This window comes from Onychomys torridus, chromosome 2, assembly GCF_903995425.1.
Source record: "Onychomys torridus chromosome 2, mOncTor1.1, whole genome shotgun sequence".
NCBI lineage: Eukaryota > Metazoa > Chordata > Mammalia > Rodentia > Cricetidae > Onychomys > Onychomys torridus.
In genome coordinates this window covers 136,626,799-136,632,798 of record NC_050444.1, presented here as the reverse complement: position 1 = coordinate 136,632,798, position 6,000 = coordinate 136,626,799, and positions in this window count along the sequence as shown.

Below are 6,000 nucleotides of genomic sequence, written 5' to 3'. Positions count from 1 at the left end.
CTAAATAGTGAGTTCCATGGACTACACAGAGTTCCTAGCCTGTGGAATAGGAGAAGTAAATAACAGGCATAAGAATGAGAAGGAGCCAGCTGTGGTGGTGCACACCTTTAATTCCAGCACTCAGGTGGCAGAAGCCAGTGGATAGCTGTGATTTCAAGGCCAGCCTGGTCTAAATAGGGAGATCCAGGACAGCCAGAGCTACATGGTGAGACCCTGACTTGAAAGAAAGAAAGAAAGAAAGAAAGAAAGAAAGAAAGAAAGAAGGGAGGGAGGGAGGGAGGGAGGGAGGGAGGGAGGGAGGGAGGGAGGGAGGAAGAAGAAAGAAGAAAGAACGAGAATGAGGTAGCACTATTCTTACATGCAGATGATACGCCCATTAATTCAGAAAACCCAGAGAAAAACTATTCGAACTAATATGAGAGTTCAGTAGAACTGCTAGATATGAGATCAACCACAACAGCCAAACCCAGTGTACTCTGCGTAAAAAAATAAGAAACTAGAAAGTGTGATGGGTGAAAGGATTCTGGCCCAGGACTCACCAACTGGACTAGGCTGGTGGTCCAGAGAGCCCCAATGGTCCACCTCCATCTAACTTCCTAGTGCTAGTCTAGGGTCACAAGTGTGCATCATATGCCTAGCATTTTCCACAAGGATTCTGGGGATCAGGCTCAGTCCTCACACCCATGTGACAGGACTTATCTCATGATTTACTGACCGAGCTGCCCCAGGCAGGTTTGACAGATTTCTTAACAAATTTTTTCTTATTTATTTGAGTGTGCAAACACACATATGCGCTGGGCAGTGGTGGCGCACACCTTTAATCCCAGCACTCGGGAGGCAGAGCCAGGAGGATCTCTGTGAGTTCGAGGCCAGCCTAGACTACCAAGTGAGTTCCAGGAAAGGTGCAAAGCTACACAGAGAAACCCTGTCTCGAAAAACCAAAAAAAAAAAAAAAGAAAGAAAAAAAAGAAAAACACACACACACACACACACCACACACACACACACACACACACACACACACACACACACGCGCGCGCACGCACACACACGCACGCACACACACACACACACACACACGCACACACACGCACACACAGCAATGCACATGCGGAAGTCAGAGGACAGCTTTTGGGAGTTGGTTCTCTTCTTTTACCACGATTGTGGGTACCAAGGATCAAGCTCATGTTATCGGGCTTGGTGGTAATCACCCTGACCACTGAGTCATCCTACCATCCTGATTTTGTGTGTATGGGGGGTGTGTAAAAATTTATGTTTTAATTTTTACATAGTTAATTATCACTCCTATGTTTTCTATCCCAGAGCTTGTGTCCAGCTGCATGCAACAAAGATACCAGATCGTGACTTAGGTGGTGATTGTTGAACACAGAACAGCCCGACTTAAATTAAAAATAAACGTCAAGCTTGTTAAAATGTAGTCATTTTGCTCTTCTATACCTGTATTTCTTTCCTTCCTTCCTTCCTTCCTTCCTTCCTTCCTTCCTTCCTTCCTTCCTCCCTCCCTCCCTCCCTCCCTCCCTCCCTCCCTTCCTTCCTTTCATTCTTTCTTTATCTTTTGGTTTTTCAAGACAGGGTTTCTCTGTGTAGCCCTGGCTGTCCTGGAACTTGCTTTGTAGACCAGGCTGGCCTCAAACTCTCAGAGATCCACATGCCTCTGCCTTCCACGTGCTGGGATTAAAGTTATGTGCCACCACACCTGGTTCCTATACCTGTATTTCTTAGCACCTCCTTTGGGTTGTTGTTATTACTAGATGTGCTATATCTATACATACAATAAACACAATAGAAAATTTTATTGTGTGTGGTGCTAGGATAAGGGCTTTACACATGTGGGCAAATATATTGAGCTGCACTTCCTACCTAGACAATTTTTAATTATGGTAACACATATCTAGTATAAAATCTCCATCTTAACTATTTTAAAGTGTGTGATTCAAGGGCTGGAGTGCTGAAGGCTCAGTGTGGTTAAGGTCAGTGGATGCTCTTGCAGAGGACCTTGCTTCTATTCCCAGCACCCACATGGCTACGCACAACCATCTGTAACTCTAGTCTCAGAGGTTCTTATGCCCTCTTCTTGCCTACAGGGGCACTGGACACATATGGTGCATAGATATATACACAAGCAGGAAAACACCTATACACACAAAATAATAATTTTGTCAAGACCCTAAAGTGGCATTAGGTATATTTATTATTAGGTATTTATTTATTTATTTATTTATTTATTTATTTATTTATTATTTATTTATTTATTTATTTATTATTAGGTATATTCATAGCATTGTGCAACCATCATCACTATGAAGCTTCAGAAGGTCTTCGTATCTTCAAAAGAAAACTCTGTATTCAATAAGCAGTCAGGTCCCATCCCCTCCTTCCCTGGCCTGGTGACCACTACACTGCTTTCTTACTATAGATTTGCCCATCTGGGATGTTTCCTACAACAGAATTATATAGTGTGTGATGTTTGGTATCTGTCTTCTTTAGTTTCATATAATATTGTCAAGATTTATTGTGCACTATTTTTAAAGATTTTATTTATTTTATGCATCTAAGTATTTTGTCTTGAATGTATTTATGTGCAGCACAGGCATGCTTAATACCCTTTTTAAGATTTATTTATTTTATACATCTAAGTATTTTGTCTTGAATGCATTTATGTGCAGCACGTGCATGCCTAGTACCCTTGGAGGTCAGAAGACAGTACTGGGCCCCCTGAAACTAGAATTAAAGATGGTGAGCTACCATGTGAGTGTTGTGAACTGAACCCAGGTCCTCTAGAAGAAAAGCGAGTGCTCTTAACCACTGAGCTATCTCTCTAGCCCGGGTTCATTATGTTTTAGTATGTATGAGTGCTTTGCTTCTGTGGGGACAGAATGATATTCCATTATCTTAGTGGTCCTCAACCTTCCTAATGCTGTGACTCTTTAATATAGTTCCTCATGTTGTGGTGAGCCCTAACCATAAAATTATCTTTGGTTTTACTACATAACTGTAATTTTGCTGCTGTTATGAATTGTAATGTAAATATTTTTTGAGATAGAGGGTTGCCAAGGTGGTCGTGACTCATAGTTTGAGAACCACTGCATTATCTGGCCACACCACATTTTAAAATCCATTTATTTGTTTCTACCTTTAGCTCTCATAAATAGGAGTACTATTCATGAACATATGGATGAATGGCTGAGACATCTGTTTTTAATATTTGAGGATAGGAACCCAGAGTGAAAATTCTTGGACATGTGGTCAGTCGATGCTCAATTTTATGAAGAAGAGCCAAATTATCTTTCATTGAGACACCATTTCAAGTTCCCACTATCAATATACAAGGATTCCAACTTTTCCACATCCTTACCAAGGGCCAGCATTTAGTACTGTCCATTTTAGAGTACAGCCATCATAAAGGGTACAAAGTGGGGTTTATTTATTTATTTATTGTTAGTATTACTATTTGGCTTTTTGAGACAGGATCTTACACTATGTAGCCTTGGCTAGCCTGGAACTCACTATGTAGCTCACAGAGACCGCATGCCTCTATCTCCCACATGCTGGGATTAAAGGAGTGTACCACTACGCCTGACTGTGCTTTTCATTTATATTTTCCCAGTGACTAATGTTGATCTTGTCGTGCACTTGTGGACAATTGATCTATCTTCTTCAGAGGAATGTCTGTTCAAGTGTTTTGTCTATTTTTATATTGAGCTAAAGGAACTCTTTATATAGATAGTAGACTCTCATTGGATATTACTTACACATGTTCTCTGCCTTTCTGTAGGTCATCTCTTGGTAGGGTTCATTGGTATATAATGGTTTGTATATTTAATCAAGTCAAATTTATCTATTTTTAAAAAGATTTATTTATGATGTATACAGTGTTCTGCCTGCATGTATGCCTGCAGGCCAGAAGAGGGCACCAGATCTCATTACAGATGGTTGTGAGCCTCCACGTGGGTGCTGGGAATTGAACTCAGGTCCTCTGGAAGAGCAACCAGTGCTCTTAACCACTGAACAATCTCTCCAGCCCCTAATTTATCTATTTTTGTTGTTGTTGTTATTGCTTGTGCTTTTGATATTTTAGCTAGGAAATAATAGCCAAATCCCAAAATTTTTAAATTACATTTTATTGATCAATTGATTTACTCAGCATGTGAGTGTATATATTGGGAGAGGGGGTGGACACATGCCACAGCATAAAGGTGGAGGTTAGAGACAACTTTTGGGAATTGGCTCTCTCTTTTTACCATGTGCATCCCAAGGACTGAGCTAAAGTCATCTGACTTGGAGGAAGGTGCCTTTTACCTGCTCAGCTCTCCAAAGGCATTTTAACATGTTACTAATTTATTTTTTATTTATGTATATGTGCCTGACTGCATGTGTGCACCTGCCAGAGAAGGCCAGAAGAAGGCATCAGATCCCCTGGAAATGGAGTTATAGGCAGTTGTTAACTGGTTTGAGTGTTGGGAACTAAAACATGGTTTTCTACAAAAGCTTCAACTGCTCTTAACAACCTCTAGCTGTTTCTCCAGGTCCCCCACGGGCATTTTAAAGTTTAATATCTCACAGACTGGACCCGTAGTAGACCAGTGAGGGTGCACACCTGATGTGAATGAGGCGGTGGTCATTCAAATGAGAACGGCTCCCATAGGCTCATGTTTGAACTCTTGGTCCCGTTTGTGGAACTGTTTAGGAAGGATTAGGAGGTGTGTCACTGGAGGTGGGCCCTGAGGTTTCAAAAGTCTGATGCTGTTTCCAGTGTGTTCTCTCTACCTCCTACTCGTGGGTCAAGATGTGAGTTCTCCACTACTCCTGGGGCAGAACATTTGCTCTGCCATTATGAGCTCTAATATTCTGAAATAGTAAGCCCAATTAAATGCTGCCTTTTATAAGTTTCTTTGGTCATTAATATTTTGTCACAGCAACAAAAAGTAAATAAGACAGAGGTCCTGGGTTCAACCCTCAGCACCAATAAAATAAAATGAAATGAAGGAAATTTTAAGGGGTCTGGAGAGATGGCACAGTGGTTTAGATCACTTGCTGCATTTTCAGAGGAACCGAGCTGTATTCCCAGCATCCACATCATGGCTTACAACCATATACAGCTCTGGTTAAATTTATAAATAAATTAAAAAATTAAAGTGGCATAAGATTATCTATAAACATTCCCTATTTTATATTTAATTATTTTTATTGTGTGTTTATGAGTGTTTTGCCTGCACGTGTGTATGTGCATCATGTGTATGCTTGGTGCCAGTAGAGGTCAGAAGAGGGTGCTGGATCCCCTGGAACTGGAGTTACAGATGATTGTGAGCTGCCATGTGGGTGCTGGGAACTGAACCTCGGCCTTCTGCGAGAGCAGCAAGCACTCTTAACAGCGGGTTGATCTCTCCAGCCTCCATTCCCACCCCCACCCCCTTTTTGCATCCAGAATTAGCTCTGTTCCTATCTCCATTGTCTTCACACGTTATGACTTTCCTTGGGGAAACTGTCTCCAAGAGTGATCCCCAAACCAACACTTTGCTTACCTGGGACCTTGGTTAGAAATGAGCCTTCTTGATTTTCTCCAAGATCTACCCTGGGAATGGAGTTCAGCAATCTGAACAAACTGATGTTTCCATGCTTGCTCGGGTTTTAGCACTGCTGACTGGGGACATGGAACCTTCCAGATATGGTGACAGAAGCCTGGGGTGTTGGTGAACCCAGTGCACTGAGATGTCTGCATAAGGCAGGAAAGTGGCCACCAGATTGTTGCAGACTTGAACATTACTTCCTCCTGCTCACAGTAAATGTGTGCCTGGCTCACAGATAGGCTGTTTCAGCTTCTAGTCCCTCAAACAGTCTCCATGCTACAAACACTGATTCAGTCAAAGGACTCCTGTGACAGTGGCTGCCATGAGCAGTGAGCTTTGATTTGGTTGCTCTTTCTTTCCTTTTTTCTCTCCAGTGCTGAAGATGGACCCCACGGCCTTTCCCATACTAGGC